The sequence below is a fragment of the Limulus polyphemus genome, unplaced genomic scaffold (assembly GCF_000517525.1).
Source record: "Limulus polyphemus unplaced genomic scaffold, Limulus_polyphemus-2.1.2 Scaffold56, whole genome shotgun sequence".
In the NCBI taxonomy this organism is placed as follows: Eukaryota; Metazoa; Arthropoda; class Merostomata; order Xiphosura; family Limulidae; genus Limulus; species Limulus polyphemus.
This window is the reverse complement of record NW_013665666.1, coordinates 1,357,388-1,372,827: the sequence shown is the minus strand read 5'-3', so window position 1 is coordinate 1,372,827 and position 15,440 is coordinate 1,357,388. Positions and strand designations below refer to the sequence as shown.

Here is a 15,440-nt window from a genome sequence, read left to right as displayed (position 1 = left end):
TATATATATATATATATATATATATGATATTCTATTTCAATATGTAACATCTCCGCTAGCTTCAATAGTACAACTAGTTTTGCTTATCATTATCAAAGTTGATTTATCTCTTCACCTTAAATACATTTTTTTTCATAAATTTGTATAGACCATTAAAAAATTAGATCTTGCATATTGTCTTCTATAATGGTTAGATACGAAATCCAATTTGGTAATACCAATAAATGTTTCGTTAGAGAGAGTGAAGTGGGTATAAAAGTCCCAATAAAAAGCAATTCGAACAATAAATGACAGGTTTTGTACAGATGAGTCATATTACAGTCAGTTTATATCACGGCCATTACAGGAAGACTGCCATTACTGTAGATAACTGACACGCAGTTTGGTGTAATTGCAGCGATACTTAGTCTCTAGCTATGTAGTTACGATAACGCTGTTATGTTATGCCGGGAGGTGCTGAAGCTTACTAATTGAGTGAATCAATAAAACGTGATAAGGGACTGCTCGCAAATTTAATCATTACACAATGCACAAAATAAGCACAAATATATATAAATATAAAAATATCACAAGCTATCAGCTTTATTATCAACTAGATGAAATATTGGACATGTCTTTGAAAACAAACACATTTTCTTAAAATCCATACAAAAGAAACTGTCATTTCGTCTGAAAAGTATCTAATATTACTTTAGGAATTCAGCTTTGTGAACACACCTTTCATTTGACGATGTGTCGATTCTAAACTGTTTACTGTTTATTACACTTAACGCTCTTGTAATAACTTTAGCATAAGTGCAGCTAAGTTTAAAATTCACTTAAAACAGTTAATTTCATGTACTTATTATTACGTACATACTTTTTTTGTTTTCACAATCAATACGAACATATTTATTATTTCTTAGTAAACCAGGCGGATATTCATTTAGTCCATTTGAACATCCAATCGTTTTTTAGTATTGTATTTGTTTCTAATGCACTCCTCTGATACCAACCAGTAAATTCTTACCCAAGGGAGGCATATTTGATCAACTCACTGAAAATAATCAGTATAATAAACATATCGCACTGGAGTCATTTCCATTTTTCACAATATTGTGATGACAAAAGCAGCTTCTACTCGCGTGGACAGTAAATTCGCGGAAGGGCACTGAAAGAATAATGGCAAGAGGCGACGTCTAGTTTTACAGCTGTGTAATGTGAACGTCGCTTGTTATTGCTGTGATGATGACGATATTAATATTTTACAACTTTCGCTCTACGTTTCTCTGCGAGCAAACACAAGGAGCGAGGAAACACACTCAGGGGTAGAACCGTAGTTAGATTATGTACAAACAAACGTATTAATAAATTAAAGAAGAGAGAGAGGGTTTTACAGATAGTGGCAGGTATGTTGGAAGCCTTGAATAGGCTTGAAGAGAATTAAGATTAAATGGTGCTAGATCACAAGGGATCTGGATTAATGAAGAGTTTTTAATTATTAATAATGATCTTGAGTTAACTGTTGAAGTCGCCTCAAGACATTTGGAAAATCCGTGATCATGGAGATACGGACAAAAGACGAGAGAAGGAGACCTATTAGTTGATACTTAGTCTGTTGGACTCGGGAACGTGGTTAAGGCTGGAGCACACTCAATAATTAAATATAGTACAAGTATTAAATACTTTGCATATACATGTTAAAGATTTTCTCCAGAGGTGAAATTGAAGAGAGAATCTGTGACGTAGAGTCCTAATGCATTCTTTGATTGGCCGTACTCTCTGCTGTGAATTGCAATTTCGCCTATTGAAGGCTCATCAGCACAGCTTGGGTCAACAAACCAAAGAAATACCACTAGGCCTTTTATAATGGTGAAGTGTATATAACATCTGGTGAAAAATAAAAAGACATATATGGTCATTAAGCAGTTGGTCCACTGTATAATATTGAATAATGACTTCAACAAAATATAGCATTATTAACATACCAATTTAGGTTATTATATCGTGAAGTAAGACAAACCCCACAGGTATTAAATACTTTATTTGTGAAAACTAGGCTTTTTATCGTCCGACCTTTAAACTACTTAAATATAAACCTTTGATCTAGGAACCATTAAAATATATATAATTGACTAAACGTTGATAACACTAGGCACAAATACCTAAGTGTACATTCAATATAAACACCTACCTACATTTAATCCAGGAAACTATGATAAAATACCAAATCAGCAGACTAGTTGCCCTTAACACCCACAACATAAATTCTAAGCTTTTGTTAGGGTTTGTCTGTTTGTTTGAAGTTAAGCACAAAGCTACACAATGGGCTATCTGTGCTCTGCCTACCACGGGTATCGAAACCCGGTTTTAAGCGTTGTAAGTCCGCAGACATACCGCTGTGCCACTGGGGGGCTTTGTTAGGGCAACATTCCGTATATAAATGAATGGTATACAAAGTTTTTCTCCGCTATGCACAAGTCAACACACATTTCAGAAATGCGTATATTAAGGTTTTCCCGCTGGGCCTTGTAACTCTATAGTAAAATCAGATGTTCTAAAAACTTTTAAAGGAGACATTAAATACGTTTCTCTTTTTAATTAGTTTACGTTCTAGCCCAACTATGATCTTAAGCAGTTTCTTTCACTATATTAGAGTATATTTTCTTAGTTATTTAATCAATATAAACATCTTTTATTAACTTTTTAAGAAGTGACGATGTGATCTGTCGCTCTTTTACATGGTTACTGGTAAACTAACGTAAGTAAACACACTCTCTGGTATAGTAAACAGCCGTCTCTTCGCCATAAATACCTCTCTGAGATGATGAGCAACATTCCCCGGTATAGTAAATACCCATCTCTTCGCCAAACATATCCTTCTATGTGAGAACACTCTTTCTTCCATGACTATTACACCTCAACGTCATTTTTTCGGAAGCACATTTCCATGACATACTTCTCCTTTAGATTTCACACGTTTTCATATTTTGTAATGGTAGTCTGAAATCTTGGCTATTTTCGTACAATCTTACTGTTTGGTATAGGGTAAGTTAAAATGCTTAAACAATTTTCTTGAACGGATACTTCTAGAGGGTTTCAACTGGGCATTGCAGCATCAAATCAAACATGGAAGCTCTGGGAGATTATTATTTAATGTTCAGAGGTATGAGAAGTATATCCAACACCCATAATTATTATTCTTCATTCGATCTTAACCCCGTCTAGATTTGGGTCGGTCGCTCGGGTGTTTAGTATTAGCCAAGAAATTATACACTTTGGTGGCTGGTCCTGAGAGCTACCCAAAAATGTCGAGCATGTCCGGTGACGGAGATTCGGACCAGCGACTTGCATATTGCGAGTCGAGCGCTCTAACCACCAGGTCATATCAGGTCTATCTAACACTCATAATTCATGACAGTATTTCTAACGGTCATGGTTCTGAACAGTATGTTTAATGGTCATAGCTCATGACAGCATATTTAACGGTCATATTCCTGGACGGTCTATCTAAAGGTCATAATTGTTGACAGTATTTCTAACAGTCATGGTTCTGGACAGTATGTTTAATAGTCATAGTTAATGACAGTATATCTAACGGTCACAGTCCTGGACACTATATTTAAAGGTGATAGTTCCTGACAATATTTATTTTTAACGGTCATAGTTCCGAACATTATGTTTAATGATCAAAGTTCTGGACAGTATACTAAACAGTCATAATTCTAAGCAGTATTTCTAAGAGTCATATTTCCGACAGTATGTTTAATGGCCATAGTTCTATACGGTAAATTTTGTAGACAAAAACATTTAGCAGTTATTTCATGGTTTTTACTTTGATCATCTAAAAATCAATCCTATTGTTCGGTTTCTGTTTTTCAACAACGATATGCAGATCTCCTGGATATTGGCAATGCGATCTTCATGGCTACCATGATAGTGAGAACTATGACAGAAGTGTCTCCTTGGACGATGTAATGTTTACTACTGTTCTATCGACAGTTTTTATTTTGGTGCTAATGTTTTCTATGATACCATTTTTCTAAAGTACAGTATATTTCTACAACACCAGTTCCGATCTTCGGAATCTCTCTTAGAATCTTCTTCATCAGCCTCTTACTTCCACAACTTTAGAATCATCATCAAAGAGTTTTATCTCCAGCGAGTTATTTCTCTCACGATATGAACCGATTTTTCTCGGAGTCCTTTAGATAACAATAAACAAGCAGAAACTTGCAGGCAAAAGAGCACGGTGTTGGTTTATCTTCTCAGCGAGTTTCTTATAACAGTGAAACTCACGCAATCTTCTTTGAAACTTCATGTTTCAAAGATCATTTGTAAGGTAATGAATACATTGTAAATCATCCAGGTTGCTAATTCTTTGCTCGGTATACATTTGCGATTTCTATAAGATATCCCTCTAAAACTGTGGTTAAAGTTAACTGCATGATTATCGATCGCACTATTCATAATTGTTTATACCTAGCAAACTAATTCATTTCTTACAATTCTTCTGTTACCCATTCCATAATGAGTTGTTGACAACCTGTGACATAGCAGTTAAGAATCGTTAGGTGTATTTTTTAACTTTTAGATAATCTGTTTTTACGAACTTTTATTTAAACAGACAAGGGTTGTATACATTCAGCAATAATATATGACAGGAAGTAAAAAAAAGGACATAACGAGAAGAATGTACGTAGTTTTAAATTAAGGTAATTTTTAAACTAAACCAAAAAAAAAAAAACTAACATACCTTATCAATCTTCAAACGAACCGACTTATTTTATTTCTTCAAACAATATCAATGTTTTGCCCTAGAGAAACACCTAGTGGGAAAATTTTAATTAACATAAAGTTCGAAACCAGCAGTTGATGAAACAATCTGTAAGATACTTTACTTACTTTTGCCAGACGATTTCACTCAGTCGATGTGAAACTCCTAGTGAGAAAAGTATTAGTTCTATTGTGCTTCAAACCAGAATAAACCGGTATTAAAAATAAACATCACTCATTCTTCATATTTCTATTAAAATATCATTAAATTTGTTTTATAATTAATTGTATAATTTCAGTGTCATCTGATTATTAACCAATGTCGATTTCATAAAATTATTCTTACCTCATTATACACCCACGTTAGCCTTAATTTTCTAAATAGCAGAATCGTGTAATTAATTATTTATTTCAATTAAAACATCATATGGTTATGTTAACTATAAATCGTGTCTGATCTGAAAACACCCCTTCAGAACCAAAGTAGGGAAAAAAAAGTATTGTTAGCAAGAAAGAAGTTCGTGGAAGACCTTGCGGTATTTTCATGATAATTCTAGTAGTAGAAGACAATTCTTTTGATAAGTTACAAAATCGTTCAAACCAAAATTTTATAATAAAATAAATCAATAGGAAACCCAGTAATAGGTAGTGGGCAATTGGGATAAATATTTTCTCTTTCAATTATTACGAGAAGACCTAATCAAAACGTCATGTTGTTGTTCTACAAGTTTGTAAGCACTTTTAGCTCTTAATGTTGGAGTTGTTCTACAAGTCTGTAAGCACTTTTAGCTCTTAATGGTGGAGTTGTTCTACAAGTCTGTAAGCACTTTTAGCTCTTAATGGTGTTGTTGTTTTACAAGTTTATAAGCACTTTTAGCTCTTAGTGTTGGAGCTGTTCTACAAGTCTGTAAGCACTTTTAGCTCTTAGTGTTGGAGCTGTTCTACAAGTCTGTAAGCACTTCTAGCTCTTAATGTTGGAGCTGTTCTACAAGTTTGTAATTACTTTTAGCTCTTAATGTTGGAGTTGTTCTACACGTTTGTAAGCACTTTGAGCTGTTAAACTGCTTTAAAAACAATTTTGATTGAATGATATCTATATCAAATGAAGTTCCGCATGCTAGGTTGTTCATTTGTGTGAGCTCCGTAGACCTTCAATAAATTATTGTTGATTGGTTGATTATTTTATCACGAAAACTGAAGAAAATAATATAGTATGCATAAGGAAATTTTGAACCTTTGTCCACAACTTGAAGAACGATCTGTACAAGTTAACTTATTTCTTAAATCTAAAGTACCTACTTCTACCTAATTAAGTAAACTTTCACTTCTGTAAAATAGAATAAGCCATTGCAGCGGTTTCAAATAAACCGAGTTCAAGTTAATGCTCTTTTTAATAAAAGGGTAAAGACAAACTCAGTACATACCTTAAACAATGTACACATATATATATATATATATATATATATATATATATCTTCTAAATATTTTGTCATAACTTTGGTCACATATTTTTCCCTATTATCTACAAATACATAAATATAAGAAAGATTGTAGCTAACTATTGATATCTAAAGCCATTGCGCTTAAAGTGTATTTGTTTAAAAAAAATTGAAACATATAAACACACACATATACGACTGAGATATGATACGAACGAATGAGTTCTAGAACATTAATTTAATTGTATAAAAAGCTGTAATTATCCCAATAAGGTGTCTTATCTTTGTTAACTTCGAACTCTTGACATTTAGGAGACATTTATTGAAATATTTTTGAGTTCTGTTCAAAGTTGTATTAATATTATTATGCTACAAAGCATTACCTGTGATTCTGGAACATGCTTAAGTGTTCATAGTTATGTTGTTCTTGGAGAAGTCAACCGTAGACTTGAGTTGAAAGATTCTGATGTTATGTGAACATGTCTAATTAAAACACTCTGCTTTCAGGTTGCAGTGGGCGACTTATGTCGCATTCGTTATGTGCTCAACAAGCAGGAAATAAGAAGTTAACTTGACAGGTGTCCTCGTACATGTTATTCAGTAAATTATATCTCTCTAATAACTTTAGGTTTTTCTAAAACAAATTAATTCAATTACTTCTCAGTAACTTAGGTGCAGTTGTATCACTTGTATGATAATTAAAATCAAGCTTTTGCAGTTATAACTTGGCGGATATTAGACCTTCCTTGTCTTGGTAATGGACGCTCTATTTGATTTGTTACGGATCAAGTCGCACCTTGATGGTTATCAATGTTTACCGTGTACACAAGAGAATTAGGTCACCTCATAGCAGGTACCAAATGATTTACGTCCCGCCTCATGAAGTACAGTAGGAGTGACAATAGTTTAACACCAGATAAAGGGTTTATTTGTTGTTAGTCTTGTAGTATAGTTAAGTAAAGCAGTTTCAAACGGCATGAAGGTCAGGAAGACCCTTTGATATTACGGTTGACTTATTAGATCAATCATAAATGGAGAAATTACTTCTTGAATGACGTCTCTATCCTACATGCATTCTATTAGTTTTCCAATATCTATCAATTTCATAATTCGAACTACGGCAATGCCTCCCATCCCCCCTATTAAACGTGTACCCAAATGGAGAGTCACGATATGCAAATTAAGTCTCTAAAGCGTAATTGGCTTTAAGTGATAAAGCTGGAAATAAATTTGGTAATTCTCATTTGAAGATAACAAAAAGACCATTATTAATGAGAAACAATTTTGTTTCAGTAACGTATGTGTTACTTATGAACGAAACAAATTTAGGGCTACAAACATTTAATTAGGACTTCAATATGAGTTTTTTTTTTTGTTTACAGGACAAAGCATTCAGTGTTTCTGAAACTGTGGGGTGCCCCCTCCGTGTGGAGGAGGTGTGAGAAACGTCACGAAAAAGTATTGTCTTTCGTTATTTTTTAGGCTAAGTTTATCATTGTCGTCATTGGCTATATTACGGTTTAAATGAGTTGAACGTGGGGGAGAAGCGCAATAGAGTGAAAAAAAGGGGTGTGCCACCTAAAAAGTTTGAGAAACACTAATTTAATTTACACAGACACCACAAACACACACACATATACATAGTCAAATAAAAAAACTAATTGTAAAGTTTTACATGAATATGAACTACTATAAAACAGGAATATGTTTAACCATAAATTAATTCATTCTTAGATATTTAAAATTATATTTTATTGCTGAGTTTAATATCTCAAGAGATATTCTTGTGATGTTACAATAAAAAATACAAAGAAGATAATGATACAATTACTAAAATAGTAATTACACTGTTCACAAACTGAATGATCCAAAGCTGGGCGTTGTCTTGTTTCTACGCCTCTTGTTATGCTAAAATCAATATAGTTTGAGTCCGTACAGGTATATTACGACAAAACAGGCTTAACGTTGTCTCCAATAGTTATGAAACAAGAACATATAAAAAAAAATACTCACTTGCGTTGAACAGTGAGGCCAAGCGGTTTGAATTAAACACATGCGACCACGATAAAAATGATCAAGTGTGATAATTCTCCGCATGGTGTGCTAACTTGTAAGTTGGATAAACTTGCTAGGGGTGAAGACCAAGAAAACCTGGAACGGCAAGAGGATATAAAAAATAACATTCTATACTTTGATGTCAGTTAGCAAGATCGAAATAATAATTTCCATCAATAAACGAATTTTTTATGCAACTTAAAATACCATGATTTAAATCGGGAGGGTAAACAATATACCACATTTGCTTAAAAATTGCGTAGTTGCATTAATATTTAATGTGGAGTTCTATCAACAGTATTTGAATGTGTACTATAATAATACGATTATTTTCCACGGACAATAGGACATGATTCTTTTGTACAATTCATTTCTAATAAGTTAATTTTTATGTGTTGAAATCTTTTTTGGTAACACATCACTTTAAAACCATGTGTGTTGGAGTATCCATTTGTATTGTGCCCCCCCCCCCCCAGTGGCACAGCGGTATGTCTGCGGACTTACAACGTTAGAATCCAGGTTTCGATACCCTTAATGGGCAGAGCACAGATAGTTCATTGTGTAGCTTTATGCTTAATTACAAACAAACAGACACACCCTTTGTATTGCCTTTTCTGCAAAACGTGTCAGGAAAATAAAAATTCTTGTAATAAGTGTTAGAAATATAGTTTGTCTCAGGAAAACACCTTCTACTATAGGATATTGACATTCTTATGCTATTTTTAAACATTAGTTTAAAAAAAGTGGCTTTTTTTTGGTGGTTAGGGGAGGTTAATATCTCTACCGGATTAGTTATTTTCGCCAAAAGTTTATATATTTAGCGACTAGCGACATCCATCGAGAAAAGTGTTTTTAAAAATTTAACGTGCATAAAAATTCTATCACACATATATACAAAGAGAAGTAACCCCTGTAATGAAGTAGTCTCAACTGCAACAGTATGAATAATTTCAAGTAATTTTGGGAGAGTATAGCTTTATATGAATAAAAATGCATTCAACTCAAGCATTATCCAAACATTACGGTAATTCTGGTTATAAAAAAAAATTGATTAAACTTCACCTGAAGAATTATAATGTTTCTTATTGTTAAGAATATTTTTTAACAGATACTCTAAGTAATAGACTAAGGGAGCATACAAATGTGTCACATGTGATTCTCTGATCTCCCTTAATATAGCAAAATCGTGATTATAGGTGAACTGGTGACGAAGCCTCAGCTATTTATACTGATGTGAGCAAGGTTAGGTACTGTTTAGCTTTAATATCTTTACGGTCGGCGGAAGTGGCATATCCTTGTGTGTTTAGGAGCCATGAAAGTGGTACATCTTTATAAAACTTTCTTGCTGAAGAGCAAATGCGCATTGTTAAATAGAAGCATAACAGACATTTTAATTAGAAGTAATATTAGTATAAACGTTTATATTTAACACTAAGCAAAAGCGTGGTTCTGCATAAACGCGTATTTTAAAAAAAATGTGATTATGCAGAAGCGTTGCATAGTCAAAACACACATCTATTAGGGCTAGCATAATTCAAATTATCTTTCTTGTAAAACTCTTTATTATATTCTTTCTAAAACGAAATAATAACTGAATTGTCCAAACTAAGCATGTTATTATTATTTTTGATCTATTTTCAATATGCTTAGATCACACTTCACATTCTTTGTTCTGAATAAACTCAAAACCTCTCTAATAAGAATATTTTTAAATTATTATTTTTTTAAAAAATAATTTGTAATAACATTTCCAGATTCCATCTTTACACTTATGAACCTCTTTTTAATAAAAGCCAGAAACAATAATAATTTGTTCATAGTGTGTAGTTCATTGTGGCGTAAAGAGGCACGTGACACACCTACAAAGAGGTTTTCCGATAATATTGAATTACAATCGTAAAATACATTTTAAATTACATGTATTTTGAGACTAGGATAGAACTGTCGATGAGTATGTAACATAGCAAGACTTCTGAAACAATGAATCTAATGATTTTTTTTCCATAAAAAAACAAACGAGCTTAAAGAGATTAGGAGTTTTAAACACTGAGTGAAGGGAAGGCGTGGCCTATTGGTTAGAGTACCAGTTTGCTGATTTAAAGGCCCAAAGTTCGAGCCGTGATATGCTGTTGAACGTACTTTCAACTATGAGGGCATTGTAACAATGACATTAAATTCAGATGTTTAGTTAAGGGTAACATAGTAGGCAGCGATTGTTGTTAGCTAGTAGTTATTCCTCTGGTTGGCAATGCCTGAACGTTAAGAGGTTCTGACATGGCTGTTTAGCCCATGTGTTTCCTAAGGTGCCGTTAAGGTTGATAATATCCTGTACCACAGCACTGAGTGGAGTTCCTATTTGGAAAACTTATAAACTTAAATATTATTTTCTTTTTATTGCGATTCATCCGTGTGTTTTAAAGATCGTAACTTCAATAAGTCAAAATCTTTGATTAATTATTTCACTGAAGACAACGCGACCTAACCATTATCAGACATTAAAATAAATTAAAGCTGCCACTCTATAGATTCTTGAAGTAAAGCTTAGAAAGCAAATTGAACTTACAACTGTACGTGATTAACACGGTAAGCTTACTACGACAGTCAACAGCATACACTTTAGTCGATAATTCTTTAAATGGTTCCACTGCTTGTCTCAGTCAGTACACTAGACGAAAATGCTTCAAGCGATACTACATGCTTATCTCTGTCAACAGTCTGGACAATAATGCCTCAAGCAGTACAACATCTCTTCCTCTATCAACAGTCTAGACAATAATGCCTCAAGCAGTACAACATGTCTATCTCTATCAACAGACTAAACAATAATGCCTCAAGCAGTACAACATGTCTATCTCTATCAACAGTCTAGACAATAATGCCTCAAGCAATACAACATGTCAATCTCTATCAACAGTCTAGACAATAATGACTCAAGCAGTACAACATGTCAATCTCTATCAACAGTCTAGACAATAATGCCTCAAGCAATACAACATGTCAATCTCTATCAACAGTCTAGACAATAATGACTCAAGCAGTACAACGTGTCAATCTCTATCAATAGTCTAGACAATAATGACTCAAGCAGTACAACATGTCAATCTCTATCAACAGTCTGTACAATAATGACTCAAGCAGTACAACATGTCAATCTCTATCAACAGTCTAGACGATGAAGATTCAAGAGGTATTTCTTGTTTTTTTTTATCATCAGCCTGAATGATAAAGCTTCAAACAGTACAACACGTTCGTTTTGACCATCAGCCTTCTTGAAAATTTCTCAAGCGGTTCTGGATGTGCACTTCTATTTCAAGTGGCACCGCATTCTTAGCCCAATCAACAGTCTCGATAGTAATGCTTTTATCTGTTCAACACGCTCATCGCTATCAACAGCCTAGACAATAATGCTTCAAGTGGCACCACGTTCTTAGCCCAATCAACAGTCTCGATAGTAATGCTTTTATCTGTTCAACACGCTCATCGCTATCAACAGCCTAGACAATAATGCTTCAAGTGGCACTACATTCTTACCTCTGTCAACAGTCAAGACAAAAAATGACTAAGTAGGTTTTTTACGCTAGCCATTAACAACAATCTAAATAATATTGCTTTAATCAATACCCCGTGGTGGCTCTTGTCAAAATTCGGGATGATTAAGTGTTAGATATCACCTCGTGCTTATTTCTATCAACTTTCTTTACTATAAAGCGTTACTACATACTAGTGCGTATCGACCTATACGATAGAGTTAATACATGTTAGTGAGTACCGGCCTATACGATAAAGCGTTCACACATGCTAGGATTATCGGCCTATACGACAAAGAGTTACTACATGCTATGATTATCGGTCTATACAACAAAAAGTTACTACATGCTAGTGGGTATCGACCAAAACGATAAAGAGTTACTACATGCTATTGGGTATCGGCCTATACAATAAAGCGTTACTACATGCCATGATTATCGGTCTATACAACAAAAAGTTACTACATGCTAGTGGGTATCGACCTATACGATAAAGCGTTACTGATAAGGAATAGTGGCTTATGTACGATAAAGCATTACTACGTGCTAGTGAGTATCTTTCTATACAATAGAGCGTTACTATTTGTTAGGAGTAACGGTCTATACGGTAAAGTGTTACTATATGCTAGGAGTATGGGCTAGTAAATATCGGCGTATATGAAAAAGCGTTATTACTTGATAGAAGTGCCGGCTCATATTGTAAAACGTTATTAATACTGAGTATCGGCCCGTACAATAAAGTGTTACTTTGTTTTAGGCGTATCGGCCTATACAATAAAACGCTACTACTTGTTAAGAGTATCGGCCTATACGATAAAACGTTACTGCGTTTTAAGAGTATCGGCCTATACTATAAAGCGTTACTACGTTTTAGGAGTATCGGTCTATACGATAAAACGTTATTACTTGCTAGGTGTATCGGTCTATACGATAAAGCGTTATTACTTGCTAGGTGTATCGGCCTATACCATAAAGCGTTACTACTTGCTAGGTGTATCGGCCTATACCATAAAACGTTATTACTTGCTAGGTGTACGGTCTGTACGATAAAGCGTTATTACACGCTAGTGAGCATCCGAAGACTACCAAGTATTGATCTTCATAAACATTTCTGGTGGAAGTGATTATTGTTGTTATGCATTCAGTACCTATTCCTCCATTTATGATAAAGAATCAATGTAGAAAGTGACCACGTAGCAAATAATGGGAGAAAAAAAATGGAAAATACTTTGCGCTTTGATTCTAACATATGATGTGAACTATTATTGGACAGCGACTGTGTCGCCAGCACCATTATTTAGATACTACTTATTATAAGTAAAGCTGTTGAAGTGGGCTGTGGATATACCTAAAATAAAAATAATCAAAAGTTACTTTTATTGATTTATTTCATTTTTTGAAATTTCACTAGAATTATTGTTTAATACAGTGTAGATACACATATTACCATTTCTGTGCTAGAAACACCATTATTATCAATTGGAGACTTTCACAACTTCTGTGCTGAAATATAAAGTCACTTGGCGCTCAAAGTTTTCATCAAGATATTTATATCTTTTTTTAACATTTTGTTCCCTACTAAACTATACGCTAATAAAACGTAAACCCAGAACAAACACATATCTTCCTTATTCATTTACAATTATTGTGATTATTATTGGTGCCCACGTCAGACTACCTTTTTCTGAAGTTAACACGTGCACTGTCCCGATAATTATCGCTCGCAACAAGTGTAAATAGAAAAGTTGGGACTGGTCGAAAGGACTTGTCAATAGTCGTACTTTGTTTCCAAATAAAGATCAAGAGACGTACATTTTGAATAAAAAAGTATATATTTCAGAAATCTAACTCTCCAAACACTACTATCTCAAAAAAAAATGAAAATAAAATATACGCGAGAAGAATTGATTGTGGTTCATAGAGGACGATTACGAAATAAAAGTGAGATATATAAAAGAATGAGAAAAGTAGAAAAAGATGAAAGTTAAAGACATAGAACAAGAAGACGAGAGTTTGATGAATGAAACAAAATATAAGAAAATGAAAAATATAATGAAATTAGCAACTATTAAGAGAAAACATTTCTTTTTTTTCATGTACAAAAGCAGTCAATGTTCACTATGAAAATCAATTTGAACAGATATTCCTGCGAAGAGAAGCAGAATCGTTTGGAATAATATTTACAAAAATGTAAAATATATTAGAAGAAAAATAAATAGAGGGAAAACAAATTAACAATAAACTTGATAAGAAGAACAAACGAGAAAATAGAGAAATAGATTGGCAAGGAAAGGACATGAGAACAAACTGTACAGAGAGCTCGTCCTATCGAGTAAAATATGAATCAATGGTAAAAAAGGAGAGAGAGAGAGAAATCCTGATAAGTGGAAAGAACTAGGAGTAAGTGAATTAGACCACCGTTTCTCAACCTTTTCGATACCAGGGGCTAGCTAGCTGCTTCCTTAAGTTGTCGCGGAACACTAAAATGCAAGTACATTAAAAGCCATTACGATTTACATATGAATATTCTGTCACACTTTTTTTGTTTTTTTGTTTTCGTGAAATCTCATGGTTGTGACGGACCGATTGTTGAAAAGTACTGAATTAGATAATAAAAAGAAAAAAAACGTGTTACCGGGGTAAAAAAAGTATTAAACAGAAAAGGAATAAAAATATGAAACGAATTCCAGTTAGAAGGTATTGTGGCCAGAGAAGAAAAAATAATAAAGATATATCCATCTATGTGTATATGTATATAGACATGTAAGTGTTTAAAGATATATCTATCTATGTGTATATGTATATAGACATGTAAGTGTTTGAAGATATATCTATCTGTATATGTATATGGACATGTAAGTGTTTGTAGTTATGCACAAAGCTACACAATGAGCTATCTGTGCCCATCATGGGTATTGAAACCAGATTTTTAACGTTTTACGTCTTCAGGCTTATCGCTGATCCACTAGGGTGCAACCTAAAATATGCACATGGCATATATGATAGCTGTAGTTTTGGTTCTGCTCTTGAAAATTGCTGAAACCAACCCTTAAGAAATCACTAACGAAGAGGGGAGAAATTATAACATAAATTAACGATAGGAGTCATAATAAACTTTATTGATAAAGTAAAATTGAACTTATTCATTTTATGTTAAGTCCAAATCATGTTCTTGAACAATACATAACAGTATAAAAAGTAGAGACTGGGTGTAAAACCAGATAACAGGGATAAAGAAAACGGAATAAAAATAAAAGGTATACATAAAAAAAGAGAATGAGAATAACAAAAATTAAATTTTAGAGAGAAAACTTATAGACAGACACAATCAAGGATCGACGAGGTATATAAGGAAAACTGGAATATAACAGTGAGTTTAAAAAACCATAAGGAAGAGCATGGCAGTGGTTATAGAAAACGTAATGTGGTGAAATTAAGCATTGAGACCAGATAAAGGGAACGACAGAAACAAATAGCTAAAGAAATAGAATGGCAGAAAGAACGAGATAACGAAGAAGAATATAACCTTAATTGTAGAAAAAATTGTTGTGTATTATAACGCGCAATGGCATTAAAACCGATGGTTTGTTTCTCTGAATGTCTCTTAATATGATACAAAATGGACCATGTGCGCTATGCTCACTGCAGATATAAAACCTCGATT

At 33.6% G+C, this 15,440-nt stretch overlaps 1 long non-coding RNA gene across 1 annotated transcript; it reads right to left on the bottom strand.

Moving 5' to 3' along the window:
- Window positions 1-4,745: 4,745 nt before the first annotated feature.
- LOC111086957 lies at window positions 4,746-8,340 on the bottom strand. The gene is made up of 2 exons (XR_002611668.1): window positions 8,208-8,340; window positions 4,746-4,921 (listed from the first exon to the last, which is right to left on the bottom strand). It is a non-coding gene; the product is annotated as an uncharacterized LOC111086957 (long non-coding RNA).
- Between the last annotated feature and the right edge of the window lie 7,100 nt (window positions 8,341-15,440).